At 43.5% G+C, this 25,676-nt stretch overlaps 1 protein-coding gene across 14 annotated transcripts in view; it reads left to right on the top strand.

Moving 5' to 3' along the window:
• Window positions 1–25,676, top strand: part of KIAA1217 (KIAA1217 ortholog) — a 669,685-nt gene that overhangs the window by 504,161 nt on the left and 139,848 nt on the right. The window contains exon 1 of one of the 14 annotated variants that reach the window (XM_072955363.1): window positions 19,130–19,146. The exons of the other annotated variants lie outside the window; for them this stretch is intronic. The gene's annotated coding sequence lies outside the window, so the exon portion shown is untranslated. Of the gene's footprint in view, window positions 1–19,129; window positions 19,147–25,676 lie in introns of those variants that run through there. 14 annotated transcript variants of the gene reach the window in all.

Here is a 25,676-nt window from a genome sequence, read left to right as displayed (position 1 = left end):
TACAAGTTTTACCAGGAAGACTGAAACAATGTAACTCTTCCTGCAACATACAAGAATGCTGTTTTCTCTATTGTTGCTACCCTGGATATCAAATTTGTAAAATATTTTGGAAATCTAGTAAGTGGGAAAAAAAGACATTCATTGTTCTGATTTATCTTTTAAAATTAAACAGTGTTGAGGTTTATTTTCCTATTATATTAATTAGTTTATTTGTGTATGTGTATAAGGTTCCAGTTTGTGGTTTTTCCCATTTTTAATTGGATGGTGACTCTTTCTCATATTGATTTGCAAGATGGAGTCATAAATTAAAGAATTAACTTTCTATCATTCTTGTTGCAAATATTTTTCCAGTCTGTCTTTGGATGTTGTTTGTGGAAATGTTTTTCCCTAGAAATTTAAAATTTTCATGTCCTCAAATTTAGAAAGCTCTTGTTTCATATGTCTGCCTTTAGAGTTGAGTTTTTAGGAAAGACTTCCCTGTTCCAATATTACATATTAACAATCATGTGTGTTTTATTCTAATACCTGTACTTAGAGTTTAACTTTCTTAGGTTGTAATATTTGACCCTTCTGAAGTTTCTTTTGAGGTAAGAAGTTTGATAGGGGTACAGCTTTCTTTCTTTTTCCAAGTGGCTGATCAGTGGAGCCACTACCACTGAATGTATAATTATCCTTTCCCCCACTGATTCAAAATACCACCTTGTAAGATCCAGATTCTGCTTGCTTTTGAGTCCATTCCTGAGCTCCGTGTTTGGTCCCACTGAACTGTTGTTTTTTTTTTTTTTTTTCTTCTCCAATGCCAGTGTGTTTGAGATGCTGTATTTTCAGATATGAGTCAAGCAAGAAGAAGGTTAGCCATCATTCTGCTCGATTCACAGGCTCACTGTCTTAAGACTACTTAATGAAGGGTCCTCTGTTTTCCATTTTCACTGTTAACATCAGAACGAATGTTCACGGTGACATCGTATCATCCAAAAAGAATTAACTTTTTGCTGTGATATCGAAGCTTAAGAAAATGGAACATATGCCAAATTAAAAATAAGTAAGATTTTTTTTTAAAGCAGCTAAAAGAGGTATTTTTAAAATCTTATCTGGAAATCTTGCTTTGGTGGCAGTATTCCATAAATAGACATTACTGTAACTATTCACCCATTTGTAGCTCAGCCAGAAAAGTATTAGTATTTCTTGCACCACGTCTTTTAGTGTGTGGCACATCAAATAGAGTTATGGGTTGTCCTGACCTGATTGATTTCATATAAAGGTCTTTTTTGGCAACGGTGGGGACCTAGTCACTCTCCGAGGTAAATCTTGCAGAGCAGAAAGTTGAGGTTTTGGGGTAGATTCCAAGAGTCAGTTCTGATCTTACTGTTGGGGAATGTGGAAACCTAACGCTTTCCTTTCCTTAATGTGCACAGTGAAGGATCTTTTCTCCCCCTGAGCTAATTAAGTGTTTTCTAAAAGAGTCTGAACTTTTAATGATGGGAATGTAACTTTTAACTTTCTACTTTACACAGATCTGTACTTAAACATGGCCAGAGAACCATCCCTGCTTTAAAATCTCCTTATTTGTACATGTTATAGTTCAAAGGCGAGACCTTACCATTTATGTGGAGAGAAAATAAATGAGATTTCTTTCTATCTGTCTTCCATATGGTTAGGGGTAGGATTGTATCTGGTATCTACTTTGAGTTAAAACAGACGGTGGATTCAATGAATCGCTGTAACGAAGCCTTGATCTCATCTCAGAATCAACCCTGCGGACTCTCTCAGAGAATCTGATATCAGCTGTCCAGGCTGATCAGTCTTCATCTCAATGGGCAGTTTGATTGCTTCTTTTTTGAATTAATTTTTAAAGTCGAAGTAGAGTCGGTTTACAATGCTGTGTTAGTTTCAGGTGCACAGCACAGTGATTCAGTTAAACATACACACAGATACATTCTTTTTCAGACTCTTTTCCATTATAGGTTATTACAACATATTGAATCTAGTTCCCTGATTGTGTCTTTTCCATGAAACAAACATGGGTACTTCTTAATCCCAGACCCGTCAGAGAAGCAGTGTAGGTGAGACACCAAAATAGTGATTTCTTCATGGACAATTAGCACTGAAAATGAATGCGTCTGTGAAAAGCTGCGGCAGATGGCACGTGAGGGACAGTGGTAGTGCTTGGCTTGAGTTCCCCTCAGCCCTGCACGGAGCTGCCCACTGGGTACAAATACACCAGTGTTTGCTGGTACATTACACTCTACCCCAGTAAGAAGGGCAGCGTAGACTGGCCACCGGATAATGCAACCTATACAGGGAGTATCTGTATATAGCCCAGCATTTGCGTAAGAGCGTGGTCAACTATCTCAAGGAATCAAAAGATTGGGGAAATGCCAAAGGACCATCAGGCCAAATGAATATGACTAAGATCTTCATTCAAACTTGATTGAGTCCAGAGCCGTTCCCCTCTGGAGAGAGCCATCCAGGTACAACTTAGCTTTGACTAAACACACAAAGAGTTGCCCCCCCATCACAGATGATACACTAGGAATAATTTGCCCTTTGAGCCCTCCTTATATATTTAGAGACTTTGTAGAGAACTCGGGCTGGGGGTTATCCTTTCTTGTTCACTTTTTTCCTCTCATTTTATTTATTTTGACAGTTGACAGAATTGTATTATTTTTCAAAATACTTAATTGTGGTGAAGTGCACGTAACACAAAATTTTGCCATCTTAACCATCTTCAAGTGTACAGTTCAATAGTGTTAAGTATATTTATAGTGTTAGCTGATCGCCGAGATGCTTTCATCTTGTAAAACTGAAACGCTCTACCCTTTAAACAACAATTCCCCAACCCTCCCTCCCTCCCCAGTTCCTGGCAAACACTATTCTCCTCTCCGTCTCTGTGAACTGACTACTCTAAGCGCCTCACAGAAGTGGAGTCATACAATATTTGTCTTTTTGTGCCTGGCTTTTTACTTCACTGAGCATAATGTCATGAGTGTTCATCTGTCTTGTAGCGTGTGTTGGAATTTCCTTCTTTTGGAGGCTGAATGATGTTCCATTGTGTGTGTAGACCACATCTTGTTTGTCCATTTTTCTGCCAGTGAGCATTCAGGTTCTGTTCGCTTTTAATCAATAAAATACACCCACACTGCTATTATCCTTGTGACTGTGTCTCAACCAAATCGTTTTAGAATCTCAAGAGGTTTCCCTTAGTTAGACATTTATTGTCAGTAACGGTGAGCTGGCTTAGTAAGTGTTCAGGCACATAACAGTAGTCCAAACAATGGCTTTAGAAATAAGTTACTGCAACTGCTCACTAGTCTGGAGACCTCAAATCTTCCCCATGTCAAGTTCAGGCAGCCACAGGAGCCACAAGGAAGTCGAAGGATGAAGGTGGCAGCCATTTGGTGAGAGATGCTTACTTTCTTAAATTGACTTCCCTCTACCCGGCATCCAGGAAGGTGTGTTTTCCATGTTTTCAGACCTCTAAGCCCGAGGTGTGGTTTATTTGAGGTTTATTTCCTCAAAGACACAGGACGTGATCTTTCTCACCAGACGCTCTGGGAGGCTCCAGTAGGTAAGTGCTCTAAGGTCTGGAAAATGGGAGGAAGGGGCCACTGAGACTATTTCACATCCTCTGCCCTGGGGTACTTTCCTTACTCAACACTTTCCTCACATTTCTCAGGGGAAGAAAGACGTGGAAACTTGGTACATTTATTTTTTACAGACGTGCCAGCTTTGGCCACTCGGCGCTGAGTGAGCGGGAGATTAATGATTGGGGTTATGCCATGGAAAAAGCCATAAGTCGTTACATCATAATTTTTGTTTTTGAAATATTTTGTTTTCATAGCTGGAGGTTACTCTTTTAGCATGGGGGGAGGGAGAATGAAAAAAATTGTAGTAGAATAAAAGAGAGTACTAATTTTTAAAAAACCAAAATACAGAGTACACACACACAAAAAGATACTCAAATTCCACGTCAGTTTTGTGAAGAGATGCTGAATTTCCTAAATTCAGATGGGACGGGACCCCTCTGTGTATGCCGTTTGCATATCCTTACCTTTAGAACGTTACTATAAGACTAAGAGCTAATTACTCACCCAGTGAACGTAGGGTACGATTCTTCGTATCCCAGAAGGATTACCAGTAAACTTACTTCCCAAAGAGACGTGACTCTAGTTCATTTCAGCATTGACATAACAGACTCAAGGTATTTGACAGCTATATAATAAAAGTAAAATTTTAATGGTAAAAATTTAATGAAGATAAATTACAAATGAAATGAAAAGCACTGGCGTAATCCTAATAATTAAGTATTTAAGAAACGAAAACTCTAATTCCATTAAAATTTCTTTGACTTCTAGGCAACTTTGGGGGAACATACCTGCTATAAAACCTGATATACAAGCAGCTAGAAATGTGTAGGTGCATTTGCATGGCTGTTGCTTGTGGATGGCAGTGGCTTTAGAACAGTGGAGCAAATGGGCATATTTATTGGCCTTGACTATATGCTCACAGCAAGTATCTCTTTTCTTTTTATTCTGTATTTATAAAAGTATAAATACTCTTAGTTATATGAGTATATATTTATTTACATAAGCATAAATATTTCTATGAGCTTATATAAGTATATCTTATTTATATGGGTGTGCATATATATGTATCTTATTTATATAAGGATATAAGAGATCTTTTAAAATTATCTTATATTTTTGATAAAAATTAGCTAAGATAAGGAGAAGTTATGACTTTCTTTTTAATAAAAAATGAGTGAGATCTTGGAGAGAAAGAAGAAATATCATATACAGGTCAGGAAAGCCATCTCTTGTTTGTTCCAAAGGAATTTTGTAGATACTGGAAACTAGAAATCCAAGTGAAGGATAGAATCTCTTATCTCAAGAATAAGGAGGCCACATCCTCACACCCATTCCTTGAGCAGTGAGTTCAGTGAAAAGCAGTGACTCTGGGAGAAACATGGGGCCCCAGCAAAGAGGAGATGATGCTCTGAGTGAGTCCCAGCTCCCCTGGTGTAGACCCAAGCACGCAGTGAGCCGGGCTCTAATGTTTCTCCAGGGGGTTACATTCATGATCAACGGATGCATGTTCACTTAGTGACTTTGTGAAGAACGTGTAACCTTGGACATTTGGAAGGAAAAGGAAAATGACCGCTGGAATCAGCCACTGTGTAATAAAGAGAATACCCACCTAGCCTGGGGCTCCCCTACCATCTGTGTGTATTCTAGCAGGACTGTTTGATAAGAGGTTGGAGAATGAGTGAAGCAAAGTATTTGTTGAGCATGGACTGTGTGCCAGGCACAGAAGTGGTTTTTCATTTACTCCTCGCTGTAACTTTGGATAAGCTACCTTGGTGGTATTCCCATTTTGCAGAGGAGAAGACTGAGGCTCAGCCAGGCTGTAATATGGTGGATAATATCTATGTCTAGCTTAGTCTGCTTCCAAGCCGTTGCCCTTTCTCAAACACCCTCCTGCGCCTGGCCAGCTGGCTGTACCAAATGCAGTGGTCATGGCCCCTTCCTCCCATCACCTGAGGCTGTACTACCTCTCTGCTCAGAGTCCTGCAGTTGTAAATGTCGGAGGGCGCATGCTGATGTCTGAAAGCCAGTAAGGGAAAATGAGTCGCTCACTGGATGCATAGAACTTCTTTTGATTAGGAGATCTTCATGGAGGAATAAAATACCAAATGATTTTGCGTCTTAAAAAGAATTGAATCTCTCTCCTGAGTAGAGCCTGTTGGCAAGTTCACATGCGATCACGGTCAGCAGCAAAGAAATTTAAGCAATAATGAAAAACTTGTGGGTTGGAATGCCTTCAGCCCCCAGAGCTGAAGAGCGGGCCTTTGGGGGAACTGCTGTGGAAAGGAGGTAGAATCTGAGTGTGGAAAGAATTCTGATCGTGGAAGAAAAGACAGGTAACAGAAAACGGGAAGATTAGAAGCAGGCATGACGGGTAGGCGTGATGGGTTTCCAGGGTCACACCCTGGGTAACGGGGTGTAAATCACTTTTGTTTTAGCCACCCCCCCCAAGTATTTTTTTCATTTTAAAGAAAGAGAAGACATTTTTAAGTTAACTCATTATCTTTTGGCTTTAGTCCCAGAAGCCTGAGAGGTTGAATGTAATTTTATATGCTCTAGATGCTTCCTGGTTTTAAAAACGATGACCTGGCTTCTAAACTAATGATGACATCAACTCAGAAAGACAATCTTCCACATCATGTTAATTCCAGTAGCAGCCGCGGGGTAGTCCTTACAAATTGAGGAGGAAGGGAAGGCAGTCTGATTTAGATCGGGAACAAACTGAAGCTAAGTTATTCATAGTGTGACTTCTGCTGGATGTAAAGATAATTTTTCATTGCGCTCGACTTCTGAGACAGTACTGCAGATAAACCTCTCTTGCCTGTTTGCGGTTTTAAAAAGGTCTCTGTGTGGATGACATACTTTTGATGTGTGTTTCATGATCAGTTCAGATTACCCAAGATGACTGTAACACACCAGTAATGAAGAAAAACTCTCCTTCAGAGAAGAATCAAGGAAACTCTGCTTTTGTTATTTAATTTTTGACATCTCTGGAGGGACACAGTCAACTCTTTTTACCCATTAGGAGGTGACCTTGAAATAGGATCCGTATTTCCTCAGTAGTGTGTGAGTGAGTCTCAGTTTTGGCCTCATTAGAATGAGATTAAATGTTAGACCCAAAAGAAACTTGGTAAAACAGATGAATTCCCCAGTCCTGCCCTCCTACATTCACTGGAGCTAGCTGACAGTAGATAAGAGATTTTTATGGTTGATCAGAACTAATGGGCCATGTATTTCAACTGTTACTTTTTGGAAGGGTAACTACATGGCTTGTAAATAGATTTTTGGTGTCTAACCCTTCATAAATTTCTGTCTGGCTTCCTTTCTTCCTGTCTAAGAGTCTTCATTTTCTCCCCTGTCCTGGGCTTCATTCTCTTCTGGAGCCCGTCAGTCTCAGTAACCATGACCTTCACAGCACAGTTCAAGGTCAGCGTTCGCTCACGTCTTCCTGTGGTCATTCAGCAGGTGGGTGGGTTGTGGGTGTGCTGGCGGGAGAGGACACTAACCACAGTCTGGTCCTGCTGCCCATTGTAAAGTTGGGAGTCCGTCCTGCAGGAGAGGAAGTGCCTGAGAGCCCAAGAGAATACCAGATCTTCCTCAACCTTGGGTCTGGGCTTGTGAACTCATTCAAAACCATGGAGTGAGGAATCTGCCTCTGCATCAGTGATTTCATTTCTGGATCTCATTTCCTGCATCTCATCAAAATCTCCTCTCCAGAAAAACTCTTCTACATTATTGACACTAAGTCTAGCCATCTGATAAGGGCTGCTGCTGTTTCTGTCCCAGTGGTGTCTGCACTTTCAGTGATGGAGCCCAGAGTCCCTGTTCGGCTCACCACAGAGCTGGGCATCTGCAGGGTTCAGCTGGCGGGTTGGCAGGGCATTCCTGGAACAAGATGATGGTTCCTTAGTGCCTATGAGATAACCCTCTTCTCATGACCCATCCACAAGCTACTGTCCTGCCTGTTCACAGGGCAGACTCTGCCCTTGTGGCTGATGAACAGGACAAGGGACCGTATACACTGGTGGCTGGTAACAGGATAGGGAAGAACTGGATCTTCCTACCTGGGGGGTGTGATGCAGCTCAAGGTCAGGAATGGACCTTCCGGACATCTTTTGGTTGAATCATTTGTCTGGCTGGGCTGTTCTTTCTCATTCCTGGGTGGTAAGATGCCTTCAGCATGATGGCTCCGTGTGTTCCTATGGAATCCTGCCTTCCCCCTTGAGCCTCAACTCGAGTGTGCCAGAGGGTGGGTGGTAGACAGTCTCCAACAGAGCTAGACATTGGATTATTGCACCTTCATCCTAAGTCTTTTCAACTGACCAAAAAATGGCGTTATGAATGGTGAGGAGGGTGACTCACGGAGATAATCCATTAGAGATCAGGTCTATAGAACATTTACCTTCTTTCCAGAGTTCCACATGGGCCAGTCATGGGCCAGTAGTAATTCTGTATCTATAGGCAATTAATTGCAAGGCATATATGTATACTTTAAGTATAAACTTAAAAGCACTGCTTTCCCTTTCTCGTAAGTGGGCACTGCCCTGTCTGTTGTAGATTATGGTGGCCAGAGTGTAATGTTTTTTTATGCCAACCAATCAAATGCTCTATCTGCTTAAACTCTGTCCTCTGCTCTGGATTTTAAAGCTCTTGCATCTCAAAATCAGCTCTAAGGTGAGAAGGTCAGTGTCATTCTGGGAGGAAGTGGAGATTCTCTTTCTTCTGCAGTCTTGCCTGAAAAGAGTGAGTAACTGTTCCCAGAGGCAGAGGAGCTGCCACTGAGGTTTAGCTGTTGCTATGCAAGTGGGATTTATTAATTCTGTGAAGTAAGTAGAAAGCTCTCGTGGTACTTGGTAAATTATGAGAGAGGCCAGGGGGGTCAAAAAGAGAGAGATTCCACGCCAGACATCCCTGGCTAGGAGCTGAAATACCACAGAGCAAATAGTCTGAAAATTGTCAGTGACCTTCTCAACTTCATCCTAAACCCTCCTGCCTGGGGGATGCAAACCCATGGAGGGAATGTGGCTTGGCAGGGATTTGGGGGTGGGGAGAGTGGTGGCTGGCCAAGTTCTTATGGGATTCTTTAGGGAGTGCTGGAGGGTGAAAACGGTGCTGAGCCCTAGAATGACCCCACATGCCTACACAGCAGCCTCGTGGGTCTTCCAGGCAGAAGAGAGATGTGTTCCATGCAGGATGTGTTCAGACCAATGGGGAGGCCTCATCTCAGTGATGTGATTTCCTCTTTGCTCCCTAACTGCATTTCCCCCATGCCTTTCCTCTACCTCAAAGCTGTGGAACCAGACCTCCTTCAGAAGAAGGAAGAGAAAGCCCCTCCACCCCGTGGTGTAGACATTCTAGTATTGCCCCTGCCTGATGCTCTCAAGGACAGGAGATGGGGCAACCCCAGCAGATGGTCCAGATGGAAATGTCTGTGAAATAACAATGTCACCCCAGCACCCATTTGGGGCTTATTTATGGTGAAAACCACCTTTACAATAGCTCTGTATTTTGTTTGTGAGTTACCATTTCTGTTTTTCTTTCTCTTTCAACATATACCTCATTAGATGTGTTCCATCATATATTTTCAACTTATTTCTGTGACGTTTTGATGGGAGGGGTCTCAGAGAAGTTCCGCATCCACTTCTTTTTGCCCTTCTCCTGGAAGGGTAGTTGGCAATCTTCTTAAATTTTTTTTTTTAAAGCTTTTTATTGGCATCATCCAATGCCCTGCTGTTTGTGAACTGTGGTTGCACCCCAGCTCCTCAAATTCCGTATTTATGATGATAAGCAGGAGCTCCACGACTTTTAATTTTGCTAAAGGGCTGTCTTCTGTTTCCCGATCGCAGTCTCTCCGTTTTTCAGTGGAAGGCCAGAGGCTGTTGGTGAACTTGGAGCCTGCTTTCAACATTTTGCTTCTGCTGTTTCCAAGCAATTAGCAAAGTCTGTTTAGAGTTGAATTGTTATGTGCACACATTCTATTTTAATTCGTTGTAATTAGAGGGACGCGTCTGAAACTTCAAGAAGAACTGCCGGAATCCAACCTTCTGTTTCAAAAGGTTGAAATCTCTACTTATTTTATGAACAAGAGACTTGACTGGATATTAAGAATGGCAGCCAGCAGTAGTTGCCCACCTAGAAGGATTACAAACTCTACTCTCGTACCGTGAAAAAGTCATACCAGAGAGCTATGTCTGGGGTTCTGGTGGTGGTGGTGGTGGTTTTGCTTCTCCACGGATTATTTACCTTAATTGCAATGTTAAAAATACTAATTTGTAATTATAGCCCCATTGTAAATATGTTGTACTTCCTATAATGATGATATTTGATCACACAAACCGGCAAACAGTGACAGCTCGTGTTCCTTGTCTGTGCAAATAACGTCAGTCCATCTTTTAATTTAAGAAGTAGCACCCCTGTCTTACTTGCTTGCGATTCCCAGTGAAGTTCAGGAAGAGTATTTGTATAAGGAGGTATTTTTCTCCCAGTAAAACTTACTCATTTTCATATTAATTTTTCAGCCCCCAAAATATGTTTCTGGAGATGAAAAGGCCAGAAACGGGAAAGGGAGGCCAGAGGCCAGCACTGAGCTCTCTGGGGGCAGGAAGGGTGGCGGAGCCCAGTCCCCGGGGCTCCCACACTCACGGCGGCAAAGAACCAAGGAGTTAGCTTGGGGTCAGGAGAACTTGCAGTTCTCAGGACAGCGAGTCTCACGGCTCGGCCCAGGCCCCCAGCCGGGGATGGGGGTGCCTGCATCTGCCGCCATGATTTTCATTAGTTTACAAATTGCAGCTGCACGTCGAAGGCCTTCTGTCCCTGCACCAAGCCCGCCAGGATGGGCACAGCCAGACCTCGTCCTTCAGCAGCAAAACACTTTAGCAGCTCTTTTCCTGTGTGCCTGCCTCAAGCTCCTTCTCCTTAATAATCACTCCACTGACTGATTAGTGTTTAGAGCTTTACAGTTAGCAGGGTTTCTGATCTGCGTCACCGGTGCTCCTCGGTGACCTTGCGATGTCGGCGGGACAGCTGTTGCCATTTTGCAGAGACTCAATGATTTAATGTGCCCCCTGTGCAGCCTATTGTCGGGTCAAGTAATGTGTCCAAAGTGAAACAGTTAATGAGAGCAGAACAGAGGTCTCGAACCCGGGACCTTCTGACTTCAGGTTTTTCCGCCCTGCGCATGGTGCTTTGGGGATGGAGGACTTGGAGCTCTGACCCCACGTGCTAAGCCTTCCTTGGCAATGGCTTTGATGGGCCCATGACTCATGGGAGGCATGCTGTGTCTAGAGCAACCCAAAGCTAAGATTTGCCATAGAGGTCGAATCTAACTCTTTGTTTTACACGTATGGGAAGTGGGGACCAGGCAAATGTCTAAGTTATGTTGAGTTGGGGTCTCCTGCTCTCAGCCCAGTGCTCTCTGGACCACTGAGCCTTACTTTCCCTCATAGAGTGCACAGGACCCCCCTGAATCCCCCGCCAGCCACTAGGGGAGCTTCCAGAATAGAAGTTGTGTGAAAGGCTGGCCTCACCCCCTTCATTGCAGGTCAGGGAAGATGAGACACTCAGAAGCAACCTCCAGCTGGTCTGGGCGCTGGTGCCTGCGCTGGTGGGAATCAGCGCGCTTCTGATGGAGGTTTGGGAATCTAAGAGATGAGACTCTGTGTCTGTTTTCTGTGGGAGGAAAAGGGGAATCAGAAATGCATTCCCAGCTGGCCTCAACAAATGACCCCATCTCCTGTCCCACATCCCCCTCCTCTGAAAATCCTTGCCTTTAGTCAGGTCTTGAGCCCGAGAAGCCTGTTCCCAAAGCAAAGTGCAGTCGGATCACGGCCGAGGCGGCTGTTGACTGGTACCCGCGGCGCCGGCGCGAAGCTGAGCTCTTCTGCGGAGGCTTAGCGGCCAGGCCCCGCTAACGCAAGGATGGAATGTGCTGCACAGCCTTCATGCGGTGAGGAAGAAAAAGAAACCTTTGGTTTGGAGATTCTTACTTTCTTGATGGATTTGGAGTATTTTTATTTCACTGGAGTTCAGTGTTCCAGGGCAGGAGAGTTTGGGTGAAAATGGAAGAGAAGCCCCACCAGACAGAAATTCCTTGTCAGATGGGAGATTTTCCTCCCTTTCAAGGTGTGAGATGAGCCAAGGAGCACAGAAGCGCGGGGGAGTCTAGTGACGGATTGGGATGCTCTTGGCGGAGCACGAACCAGTGACTGGCTGGAGAAGCCGCTTGCAAGCCAGCCAGGGTGTCACCACAACTGCCTGAGACCTGTGTCTGAACTTCACAGACCCAGCGAGGTCGTTCATGGTCAAGGGGGCAGCTTCACATCACGCAGGCTGCAGGAAGACAATGCCTCCTCCAGCTTTTCATCCATTCCTTCTGGAAGGGAAATCTGAGCCCTGGAGATACCCTGCCTTGCTGGTGGTTACATTCGTGTCTGCGTAGAGGGAGGGAGGGAGCTGGGGGGACAAAGAAGAAACAGTCAAGTAAGGGAAATATCTAGTGTATCCAGTGGCGTTAAGTGCTGTGGAAGAAAAACCAGCAAAGTTCTGCAGGAGCTAGTCACACTGATGGCCGTAGGCTGCACCTGGTTGGGGAATATCTGTCACCCTCGTGGAGGTGACCTGGATTCACTTTCCAAACATTCCAGATCACCTGGCAGGCTTATTTCCAAGTCAGCTCACTTCTGTTCCCCTCTTTGCTGTGTGAGAATGTGGAGGCTCAGGAAGGAACTCGGGTATCTGTGCGGAGACACCTGTCCATCTTATAAACAACTCCTAGAAACATTTGTCCCATGGTCACCTTTCACTTCCATGAGACTTAGCTTTTCCAGATCTCTCATCGATCTGTTGCATCACTTAAGTCTAGGAGGTGGGAGGAGTGGAGACTGAAACACGAAACTGAAGATGAATGACAAGAGATCGTGTTCAGGTTTCACAGCCACTGCAGGAAGTGGCCAGAAACCAAGGCGGTGCAGCGACAGGGGAACAGGCTGCATGTCCCCCCTGCATGGGGCAGGTTTGTGTCCTTACTTCCCCATCTGTTTTTGCAGACAGTGGTCATAGAGATCATTGTGGGACCTTACAAACCTATTACTCTGAAGACCATCACTCCATTGTGTGCATCAGTACTCTTAAGTTTGTTTGTTTGTTTTCCTTAAATCAGACACCTTTCCGCCATTTGACTCACGAGCACACAAGCACAGAGGGGTGCAGACACTTCCCTTGGCCACGTACCAAACAGAAGCGGTGGTTACAGCCTTCTATTAAGCCGGGTGTTGCGTTATTGTATGCTAGGTGCTGGGTTTAGCCTTTTTCGTAAGTTACCTTATTCCATAGCACAAACTATAATTTAAGCCTTATTGCTACTATTTCTACTCTCTTATGGATGAGGAGATTACACACGACCAAGGAAGGCAGCATTGCCAAGGTACGTGGCCCAAGGCAACAAGCTCAAAGTCTCTCAGAAATCAAGTGTTGAAATTGAGGTTCAAGCCCAGTTTTCTTTCCAAAAGTTGTATTCCCAATCACTGTCCTCAATTCACTACAGAATTACTTAGGATTGTTAGTTAGTTAGAAATTCTTAAGATTTCTTAGGATTCTTAATTAGACATTCTTAAGATATCTGTCTTGAACTCTCTTTGTTTCATGTTGCAGCCTTTTTGTGTGTGTATTTTTTTATCCTTCAGGGTCCTCAGACTTTACCCAGAGGACTTTTTAAGATTTTGGTTTACCCTTGAACAGCACAGTTTTGAACTACATGGGTCTATTTATATGTGGATTTTTTTCAATAAATATATTGGAAAATTTTTAAAAGATTTGCAACAATTTGAAAAAACTCACAGATGAACTACATAGCCTAGAAATCTCACAAAAATGAAGAAAAAGGTATGTCGTGAATGCATAAAATATATGTAGATGTACATATAACATACAAAGTATGTGTTAATTGACTGTGTTATCAGTAAGGCTGCCAGTCAACAGCAGGCTATTAGTAGTTAGATTTGGGGGGCATTAAAAGTTATACACAGATTTTCAGCCACATAGTGGAGTGGGTGGTGGGGGTCCATTGCATTGTTAGGTCAATTATACAGCTTAGCATGACTTACAAAGTCTCACAAGTCTACCTAATTTTATTCCATCTTTAATATTTTAAACCCTTTTAGAAAAGGAATTATATGACAGTTGGGTTTCTCAGCTGAGTTAACTTTTTTTTTTTTTTTTAAACCTCAAGTAACTTGAAATTGCTTTGGTCTCCAAGTTACTGATAGAACTTTGTGTCTTTAGGATAGAATTACTTCCAAGACTATTTCCCCAACATTTGCTTTTGTTAGGTTCTTTAGCTGTGTGTCACGGTGGCTACTAATTTTAAATCAACTATCTTTCCCTTCTGTCGTTGGCAATAGCTATGCAAGCGGTCGGTCCATTGTGGCTTTTTCAAGACTGGTTGCATACAGCCAAGGTGAGTTTGTGCAAGGGGCCCTGTGAGTTAGACTGAAAAGGATAAAGACTGGCTCAAAGCATTCAGTGTGAAGTGTGTTCTGTTTCCTCCCAAGTTTCGGAAGTCAGCTGTTTCCTTCCATCACACCAGTGACTATTAATGTACTTGCTAAGTTCAAGGCTCCCCCTTGTGGTGCAATTGAACTCATCAACATGAGAGAACAAAATGGCAAGATTACAAATGATAAGGAGGCAATGCATTTAGATATAATCCTATTGCTCTCCTCGTTTTTAAGGTTCTCAAATGAATAAGACGTTTCTTTCTCTTTTGATTTTAAATTCTTCTGTAGCTACTTATATCATACTCAACGATACATTTTTGGGAGGTAGACATGAATCAGAAAAGCAAGCCCAAATAATTTGATGCCAAGTCCCAGGTGACTTTAGAAATAATTTCTTATTTTTTAATTACAAAAGTAATAAGTATATATTCTAGAAATATTAGAACAAGCAGAGAAAGGGTAAAAGTATCATTTACAAAGTCACAACCCACATGGATTAACATTTTGTTGTCTGTCCATTTTTTTCTAGGCATCTAGACTCAAAAGAAAACCATACGTGCACTTTTTTCTAACGTGATGATATGTGTGAACTTCATTCTGTGTTATTACACCTTCCTCCTTGTTAGCGTTGCTTGATTTGGTTGGTTCCGTTGTGGTGCACGTGCTGCAATATACAAACACAACACCACGTGGGGCCTTCTTGTGGGTCATTGCAGGTTATTTCCTTAGAGTCATTTGCACGAAATAGAATGGCTGAATCAAAGGGATGTGCAGAATTTTAAGACATTTGATATTTATTGCCTCATTATTAAAGTAAAGCATCTTTTTGATAATGTAATCTTTTTTTTAAAAAAGCTTCAAGTTTTTAGCATTTGTATTCTTAGCCTGTGCCAGGAATTGTGTATCTCAATTAATCCTCACAACCACCATGCGAAGTAAATACTGTTAATATCCTCCCTTACAGATAAGGAAAGTCAGGCTTAAGGAAATTAAATAGCTATTGTGTGCCTTATTTCAAAAGCAGGAAGACAGTAGTAGGCTTTCAGAAACTAGATAAAAAGGCACTTGGCGTCCCTTGAATTTTGAACTAAGTGGAAACTAATACTAGTAATTCTCCATCTGTAAGATGTAAAGTAAAGAAAAGAATGTTGACAGTAAAAGAGGAGAAAGAGGACCACCTGTGCTTCCATAAACTTAGAAACATGAAGGAGACATCTAAGTTAAGCCTCTGGCATTTAAACCTTCATGTTAAAAGATACACTACACAATTCAATGATTATTGTATAATTACAAACTCTAGGAAACTCCTCATATAGGCGTGTTTTCACCAGCTTTTATAACTTGTTTCCCCGGATGCATATTCTTTAACCAAAGTTAGTCTTCAAACTGGTTAAACTGCTCCCAAGTCGTCAAAAGTTGACTCAGGCTAAAGTGTTAACAGAAAATCTCCAATTTCTGAACAAAACCAGAACTTTTTGCGAATTTTTAAAAAAAAATTGGCGATCTCCAACATTTCTTACGGTTTCTCTCTCGTAGTTACTCACTAGAAACCTACATTTTACTTCTTCCACCTTCACGAATACTCTTCTTTGTATGTTTTCATGTGACTCTATTATAGAAAACTCAGAAGGAGACACAGCAAAAGAAGATAAATGTCACTCGCCACACGCTGTTATAAACGCTTTATGTTTGTTGTTTATTTACGGTTCTCTCTGGCACCTCTGGGCATTAGGCATTTCCCCAGTATTTGCTATTCCCGATCAGGTCGTCTGGGGGCTTATCAGCGTTGTCTTTATTCTTAGGGGAGAAACACCCTTTTCCTTCCAGCCACGCTTAGCCTTTCAAAGAGATCCCAAGTACCACTCAGAATAACAGCACCATCTGTAATTTCCCTACCGTTTTCCTCTTAGGAGAGGCATTGGATTTATCAGGAGTCTTTGAGGTAATCAAAGCATCCTTCTGTTTAATTTTTACAGCACTATTATTTTGGCTGTTCCAGCTGTTTCCTTGTGGTGAGCTGTCGTGTTTCCACTTATGTTTCCCTTAATCTTGATGCAACCTCCTTATAGTGATAAAGGACTTGATTATCACTGTAATTCTCTGAAGTGAGTCGCACACACTCAGCTCTTTTCCCACCCAGTCTTTTTTTTTTTTTTTTTTGGAGCAATTTTCTAGTTTATAGTCAAATCCATAAATCAGGCTTCTGAGTCCTACACACCTGATTTAACGGGAGTATGTGAGGAGCCTGATAAAATCAACTTTTCTTTCTCTGCTTTCTTAGCATTGGGCTCAAAACCTTTAGGGCTCAAAGCATTTCCCACGCAGATGGAGCCTGGTGAGAAGTGAGTCTCCTGTGAGTTTCATTTTGTAATTCTGAGAAAATGTACATCGTCGTAGAGACTAACGCTCCTGTGGCCTCGAGCTGGGAGTCGCTTCTCTGCAGGAGACGTTCCATCTTCTGAGATGGGCTCCTGTCTATCCAGCACCCTTGGGTCCTCCCTCCTCTGACCCAAGGACACTCTTTCAGATTCCTCATTGCCTTGAACTCAGTCAGCGGAGGCAAGAAAGACACAATCATGGTTGCATTTGCTCCAAGAGGGAAGCCTTTGACCATTTATGTGTTTATCTTGCCCCTTCTTCCTTGAATTTCAACTGATTTTCACCTAAAGCAACTGCCTTGGGGACTTTCCTTGTCCCCTCTTGTCCAGGTTTTCTCTTCTTGTTGCAGGTTCCTCTCCTGAGGGTCGCCCTGCAGAGAGAGGTTGGGGTCTCTGCCCCTCCTGCCGGCCTTGTCATCAGGACCCTGGTCTTTTCCAGCCCCTGCTGTTCTCCATCGTCTCTGTGCAGGGCTGCATCCCGCCTGGTCCTCTGCCTCCATTCTGTTTTATTCCCCATCTCCTTGCGATGGAAACTCTGATCTTCTGTACCCGTTCCCCCTCGTCTGTCCACGGCAGCTCTTCAGATCTATCATCCTGTTTGTATCTTGCACTTTAATTTATCACGCACCCACGGGGCATTATTATTTGTGGTCTGCGTTGGAACAGCTCTTCCCTAGTCGATGAAGCCTGTAAACTTGGGAGAGAAGAATCAGAGGCCCTAAGGCAACCCCCACCCCACTTTCGAGCGAGAATGTGTTCATCTCAAGGCATTTAGGAGGTCAGTCTAGCTAATCATTCTTCTAATGGTGTCACTCCCCTTGTCTCTGAAAAGCCCCTTCGAGGGCTTTTCCTTCTTTTTTTTAACCCCTAAGTGCACTCTGGGTAGAATATTTTAGTACCTTCTTGTCTGGAGAGCTCTCTTTTAGCCTTGGGGCTGTTGGAGACAGCCCTCTGTATTTGAGAGTTCTTTGTCTTGTGGAGATTTGTGTCTGCTATGTGTGAGACTAGATTCTAGATGTTATAAACGTTATTCAGAAACGACAGAAATACACAGGTAGTACATATCTGTATCTAAGTCTATAATGATCTGAATCATGGGTGTTGTGTCATTCAGTGATGGCGTGTTTAGAGGCTCTGTGGGTGCTGGTTATCCATCTGTATATATCTGCTCTCTGTATGCATGCTCAGTGAGTTATGAAGTGAACCGCCAAGCCATGACACCTCATTGGCTGATTTTTTTTCCTCTTTCTTTTTAATTGTGGGAAAATATGCATGACATAAAATTTAGCACCTTAACCATTTTTAAGTGTACAGTTCAGTAATGTTAAGTACGTTCACACTGGTTCTGCACCCCTCTCCAGAACACTTTTCATTCTGTGAAATTGAAATTTATCAAGTTGAAATTATATGCATTCAGGAGTGGGTATAGCTCAGTGGCAGAGTGCATGCTTACCACTCACAAGGTCCTGGGTTCATTCCCCAGCACCTCCATTAGGGGGAAAAAACAACAGAATCCTGAAATTATATGCATTAAACAACAACTCCCCGTTCCCCGTCCCCTGGCCCCTGGTGACCACCATCCTACTTTCTATCTCTGTGAATTGACTCTTCTAGGCACCTCACGGAAGTGGCTGCATACAGTATTTGTCTCTCTGTGACTGGCTTATGTCACTTTGTGTAATATTCCCAAGATTGTTCCGTACTGTAGCACATGACAGAATTCCTTTTTCAGGCTGAATATCTTTCATTTTTTGTATATACCACATTTTGTTTATCCAGTTGTCGGCTGATGGATCCTTGGGTTGCTTCCACCTTTTGGCGATTGTGAATTAATGCCACTATGAACGGGTTGGTACAAATATCTCTTTGAGACCCTGCTTTACCTTCTCACTGGCTGATTTTTGGATGCAAAAGTAAAGCATTTTTCTCATATGAAGATTATGCAGTTGTCATTATTTAAAACACTAAAATATTTTTCCACCATGGGTTTTTTTTTTTTTAATCAAGTTGTCCAAAAATGAGTCAGTGGCTCAACCTGTACTGAAATATTTAAATACTGGTGTAGTAAGTATAGTAAAAGGAAGGTATTCTCCAGAGTCAGCCGGGTTCAGATGTCAGAATTTGTTCCCTGATCTTCTGTTCCTGTATTCACACTTGTGAAAAAGGCTTTTCATCCTGCGTGATGGACCACTGTACTTGGAATCTTGTCTTCATGGAGCAGCCGGTGGTGGCCAGTGTCCCGGCGGCCAGTGCCAATCAAGATGGCAGCTGGGGCTCACCACCAGACTGTGTTCTGACTTGAGGGAGGCGTTTCACTCTGTCTCTGGTCACTCCCCTGCAGCCGTGGGGCAACCTGAGGGACAAGAGGCCAGGATGACATGGTCTCAAATGACAAGGTGAATTTAGAAGAGCCTGTGGCAAGATATTTGGGGGCAAACTCATTACCAGTCAGGGTTTGTGTTCACCATGTCTCTAAATCCTAAGGATGGACCTGCCACCTTTCTTTCTTTGAGGGCGGGGAGGGGTTAACTGCTACGTTTGCCTCCTGAACCAAGAGATGATCCCTTGGGGTCAACTCTTCTATTTCTGTGCCTGTTTTCACCCACTTTCTGTTTCTCTCTCTTTTTCTCCTGGCACACAGGCTTTGCAGTGCATGCTGATCTCTCTTCAGGCAGAACTTGACATTCAAAGGTACTTGATGAAAATTGACTCGTCTCAGCGAGTTAGTACTTTACCTTTTCTTCTCTGCATTGAGTCACACCTCGCCGCGTGTCTTTTTACTGGGCTGCGTGTGGCATTCTAATCAGCGTCAGCCTGTCCCTTTCCCTATCTACCCCAAGCCCTGGTTTAAAGCTCTCAGAGCCAAACGCTTGCAGCATTCTGAAACGTGTGCTTTTTTTTTTTTTCCTAACTGTGAGACCTAATACTAAAAATGAACACTAATGGCATGTTTGTTTTGAAACATTTCATTTACTTTCCCCAGATTGAGTTGTGGGATCAGCAGTAACATGGCAGCGATGGAGAGATCACTGTGCGCTCCTCTGAGAACGGGGCTCTGTCCCCACCAGCTTACTCCAGGCAGAGTGGTGGTGGAAGTAAAACCAATCTGTCATTCTGACCATCTCAGAGCTCTGGGATTCTCCCTTCACTTGGCTCCAAAACATCCAATGTGGGGCCCAGATGATTTCACTGACATATATCTTCATCATAAAAATGATAAGAATGGACACATTCAGATAGAGCTTGCTAGGCACCAGGCATTGTCCTAAATGTTTTATAAGCATTTACCTCTCACAGCAACCCCATGCAGTAGGCGTCCTATGGTCTCTCCATTTTATAAATGAGGAAACTGAGGCACACAGAAGTTAAGTAACTTGCCCAAGGTCATATAGCTAGTAAGTTATAGACTTGGGCCTCCAGGCAGTCAGGCCTCAGAGTCAGTTTCAACATATGGTCCATTTCCTCGGAACCCTCAATGTCCTGTTTCACAATAGGTCAGTTTAGAACGTTAAAACTGGAAGGGAGTGGGGACAGTTTCCAATGCTTGGATACCTGGCTTAGTACTGAAGACCTGTGCAAACTGGCCCTTTGGCACCTGGCCACCCACATCTTTTCTGTCCCCCAAATGTGGCCTATTTCTTTATGGTCTCCCACACTTGCCCAGATGAGAACCATTTGGTCTTTACTGTGAGGCTTGAAACATACTGTGCTTTGGAAGATTCCACCCATCTGGCTTTTGTGCCTGTGTGACTTCCTGCCCATTCGGTCAGTCTTCAGTGACCTCTTCGCCTTCCTTTTCTTAATAATCAGGCCCTTTGATCCTTTTTAGGGTCACAAGCTCAAATTAGAAAGTTCCTTCCCAAACAAATAGACAGAAGTAGAAGCTGGGCGACACATATTGCAGAGACTTGTGCTCCCCTGCACCAGCTCAGTGCCCATGGGGTGTTTACCATTCATTTTTTCCACGAGTTCTAAATCATTTTCACATTTCTAGAATTCATGCAAAATAGAGACGTCTCTCTGATCTCCTGGCACGCATGTTGTGCACCAAATACAAATGCAGAAAAGGAAACGAACACCCCGGCGAGTTCTTCCGTGCAAGTCTACCCGCTGCAGTTAACCCTTCCTTTCTACCTTCAGAACAGAGCTACGGCATGAGGATGAGGGATTTCCTAGGGAGTGTCTCACTCTTCTTTTTTTCCTAAAGCTTGACACAAAAAAATTCTCAATACTGATTTTTGCCTTTTTTTTTTTTGACGTATCAGCAAACAATGGGATATTTGAGAATTTTTCCAAGAACTTTTTTTCCTCCTAAACATTTAAACACAGTGACAATGGTGTTTTGGAGGGGGGAAGAGTGGGGTGAAAGTTATGATTGGAAACTGAAGGTGTTCTTCCATCTCTATTAAAGGAATAACTCCCAGGGCCCCAGAGTGTCCAAATCTCTATTTTGAAGTTGGAAGGACTCATTAACTGACTTCAGGCAAGGTGGACGCTGTAAGAGGTTGGTTGTATCCTCACCTCTTACATAGGACCCTAAAGACCATGGGGTCTCCCGGGTACAGGGAGCCAAGCCATCTAGAAGCATCCTGAAAGGACTGGGGTGCATAAGGGCAGGCAGCTCAACACCTTCTAACATTTATAGTTGACAGATTTCTGTGCATTTTTAAAAATTACTCCTCACCACAATTATACCAAGGAGGTACTCTGGCTCTCTTATAAAAGTGAGAACTAAGGTTCAAAGAGCTTTCCTGTGGGATGGTGCTCCCAGCACACGGCAGGATTGGCGTCGGCATCCTGCAAGAACAGTGTGATAAAAAGAGTGAAGGCCTCTGGTTCGCAATCGTGTTTTCCTTCCATCTCTCCAAAGCCTGGTGGTCGTTCCTCTAGACAGAACTAGAGAGGAAAAGAACCTTCGGCCTGGAAAGCACATCAGAATTTTCACAAGGTGTTTTTTTTCATCTGAAAGTCATTCCAGGGAAATTGGGAGGGCAGCCAGGAGTGGTGATGGGCTGTGTGTGTTTAGAAATGAGAGTTTGAGCATAACAGCAGAATCTACTCCCTAGAGGTCTGGAGAGGCTCTGGCCACTGGCACTGAAGCCTTGGTGCCCTCGGGCCCCACAGTGTCCCCTCTGCTCCAGCTCTCTGTGTCTTTCCCTGTGGGGTGGGCAAGGACATACTCAGATCTCCCAGAATAGGCTGAGGGAGGGGCCTCTGCTATCAGGAAAGGCCTCTTTGGTTTCACAACAATGTAGTTAAGCTGTAGGGCACCACCCTTGGGCCTGGGGCCCCACATCCTCTCCAAACCAAAGTCTAGGCTACAGGAGTGAGCTCAATAATGGCTTTTGTAAGGATGCCTTCTAAGGTGCGTATTTAGCTCTATGGGTCATGCTGGTTGTATTTTGCTTGAGATTCCAAACCCAGCAAACAGGTCCCATTCCTTTCATCACTCTAAGAACAGCAAACCTCACACAGACACCTTTTTTATTCTAGAGCGTTGTAAGTGCATCCCAGGCTCTCTGAATTGCAAAGGCCTTTCCCAGTGAGGGTCTGGGTCTGGGAGGGTCTGGGAGCCAAAGCCTGAAACTTTGTTTATAATGCACATCTTCTTGCTTCAAAAGTTTACTAGAAAAGGGGGGGGGGCTTATTCAAGGCAGCTTGCAATAGAGACATCTACCTTCCGGTGGATAAACTAAAAATCCAAAAGCAAATTTTGAGGAAACAGATTTGCAGGTATAACTGTGATTCACTTGAACATTAAATTTAGCTTCAGCTTTTCTGATATATGTGATATTTTTATGTATATTGGGTACACGTCTCATTATAGGACAAAGTAATACTTATTATTCCCTTACAAGGCAAAATTATCTTCCTTGTTTAAAATTCTTAAAAAAAAAAAGTGGTTTCCTCATGCCTTCAGGAAAGGGACATTCATTACCATCACCAATGGGGTCAGATGGAAAACAGCAGGGTTCTTCAGCCGGCCTTTTATTTCACATCATCTCCTTCAAGGGGGAAGCACAGCACCAAATAACAATTGCGGGAATGTGTGTCTGAAAGAGGTGGGGGCTGAGTTAACCGGATCCAGATTTGGAACTTGCTGATGGTGAAACTTTTTCACTTGATGGAAAGATGCGAAGTAGAGATGATGGAAAACCAGATCTTATCGCCTTAAAATAGGATTTACGTCTTTCTGGCCTTGAAGGGAAGTCAGAGCAGCTGGTTCAAGGTGCTGTTTTCAGAAGCGGGTCTGTGTCTCGTCCTAGGCAGGACAGCAGGTGGGCAGGTGGCAGGCAGTTCAACATCAAAAAAATCCTGGAACCAGAAGAGGCTCCGCCCTGTCTGTGGGGCAACAGGCTCGAGCTGCTTCTCTGGGCACAGCCAAACCTCTTAAAGGAAAATAAAATAAGGAGAATTGATTCATCTACACATTACAGAGGGGCTGAAAAGTAGAAAATATTCGAAAGATCGTAGAAAATGGCCAAAATTCCAGATTTACCAGGAGTCAGGTTTTCAGAGCCTTAAAATGAAGTTATTGTCATGATGTCAGAACCATCGATGGGAGAGCCTGCCTTCTTAGTTAAAAAGCGAAGTGCGTGATCTGCGTGTCCAAAATTTAATTGATGGCTTTTCGCTCTTCTTTCTTAACCGTTTCTTTTTTTGGAAGTAGAAGTCTTTGCAATCCTGGATTCCTGCAGAGCTTTGCATGGCATGAAAATGAAAATGTGTCTCCATTCCTGTGTTTTCCCCATGAATTTGTGTCCTCATCTTAGGGGCCACCTATGAGGATGAAACCTTTTTCTTGGAATCTAATCGTATGAAATACACACAAAAAGACAGGAATGGGCCTGGGTGTCTTCAGGTCACCGTAGATGAGAATCTTTCTGGATTCAAAACCTTCCCTTCCCCTGATCCACTCTCTCTCTCTCTCTTTTTTGTTTTGGCAGGGGCCGAGGGGTAGGTAATTAGATTGATTTATATTTAGAGGAGGTACTGGGGATTGAACCCAGGACCTCATGCATGCTAAGCATGTGCTTTACCAGTTGAGCTATACTCTCCCCACCCCCCTTTTTTAGTTAACTTTTTTTGGTGAGGAAGGAGGTAATTAGGTTTGTTTGTTAACTAATTAATTAATTTAATTTTTTTAATGGAGGAACCAGGGATTGAACCCAGGATTTTGTGCATCTAGGCACACACTCTACTGCTGAGCTATACCCTCTCCTCTACTGACCCACCCTTTAAAAATATCATGCTTACTCAGTAATTCTCTGATTTGCAAAAACAGTATTATTCTCATTTTGAAGAAACAAAAAGGAAAGTATGTTACTCATGATACTGCCATATAAAGTAAACCAGTGCTAATAGTTGGGTGTATTGCTTTCATTTCTTAAATTATGAAAACAAAGTTCTTACAAACACCTTGATTATGACTGCATAGTACTCCATCATATGGCTACAGTATAATTTGCTAAGCAACCTTCTAAGTTGTTTCTAGATTGATTTATTCTGTAAAAGGTGTAATATGTACAGATTTGTTCCCTGACCCCCTGGAACAGGAAGTATCACTTTCCTTAATTTGTGTAAATCAAATTAATCTGACTTTGCTTCAGCAGTTATTGAGAAATTGATTCTCATCATTTGAGGTCATAAAGAAAATCCTAGGGGTCGTATCTAGTCCTATAGAACTGAGCCAGGTTTCTGGGTTCCCTGGGGCACAGCAGATGAGCTCCTAATAGTCTGTTTGCAGGTGGGCTCATAGGGCTCTCTGCCAAGCTAAGCCAAGGCACACACTTCAGCCACTCTGAGCACAGCTCCCATCCCTCCTCCTATTTGGGACCACTCCTTGTAAACGGAAGTCAGGTCTCCACAATTTGAAGAACACCCTCACCATTACCACCTACAATAAAACTAGCATCCTCTTCCTGGACCTGGGAAGTCACCCCACCTCTTCTTGCCCAATCAGCAGCCTTCCTCCTCTCCCATGGGGGTGGGGGAGTGGGCAACCTCAGACTTACTTTCCAGATGTCTGCCCTCTGAGCCCAGTCTACGGAGGGAGTCCTCAGGGTGCCCTCTGTAGCATAGAGACACTGCTAAAAGCCCTTTTCCCTGGGAAGATCTTAGAACACAAAGGCTTGGCAGTTTTCCCAAGAAGCTGGGGATAAGGGTAGATGTTCCACGATTTTTTGTTTGTTGCCAACAACTACCAGGACAAGATAGATTGATTATATCTCAGAAGATGCATCTGATGCACAGATACCTCGAAAGAGAGTGTCTGTGTCATGTGGTGCTTCTTTAAATAATGAGGATGCGTCCTTGTCTGCACGCAAGTGTCCTTGTCCTGTGTGCCTTGGTATCTGCAGGGGGCTTTGCATGGCGAGAGCGGGTTGGCAGAGGGGTCCTTCTTGGCTCACTCGGCTCAGGGCAGTGCCTGCCTCCCGCATGGATGCCTGTGGCCGGCTCTAGACAGGGGAGACCAGGGGTGGTAACTACTCAGCGTGACGGCCTTTTCATCTTTCTGATCTGATAATGAAGTAATATGCGCGCTGAAGGAAAATGGGGAAACAAAAGACACAGTTGTACTTCGCTCAACTGCTGAATCGTCTGATTTCCCTCCAGCCCAAACATCTTTCTGTTTTCACAGGTGAAAGTCATGAAAAATGTCTGGGTGCCCTTTTGGTGGGAAGAGGGAGGAAGGGGTTGAAATATTACCGCTGAAGAAACAGGGTAGAAGCTGAGTTTATCAAGGATAATTCATCAAAACAAATACTCAAGGAAATGCATCCCCTTTGCCCAAGGTCGGGAGGGATACACTAATTTTCAGGGCTGAACCGAAGTCTGTCCTTAAGAGAATCTCAAATATGCACAGTTGGAAGTGGATACTAGAACGAGGTGGGGTGCGTTTATGTCTTTGGTTATCAGGGCCAGCAGCTCCTGGTTACCAGTGGACCTGGCACGTGTCCACAGACCACCACGCACACGCAGCACCCGGGTTACACACTAAACACTCAGTCGTGTGTGTTTGTCTTACCGGCAGGACCCTTGAGTATCTGCACCCAGGTTTTCTATTAAAAACGAAAGCTGATTTCTTCTTTTCTAAGTCTCGAGCACCAGGCCCACCCAAAAGTGTCACAATTATTACCAAAGTAAGTGCAGTTCTCTCTTGCATTTGTATTGCAGTTCTCACATCACTCTGTCATAGTCTAGAACCGGGGATGTCCTCA

This window comes from Vicugna pacos, chromosome 35 (assembly GCF_048564905.1).
Source record: "Vicugna pacos chromosome 35, VicPac4, whole genome shotgun sequence".
Classification (NCBI taxonomy): domain Eukaryota; kingdom Metazoa; phylum Chordata; class Mammalia; order Artiodactyla; family Camelidae; genus Vicugna; species Vicugna pacos.
This window is presented reverse-complemented; position numbering and strand designations above follow the sequence as displayed.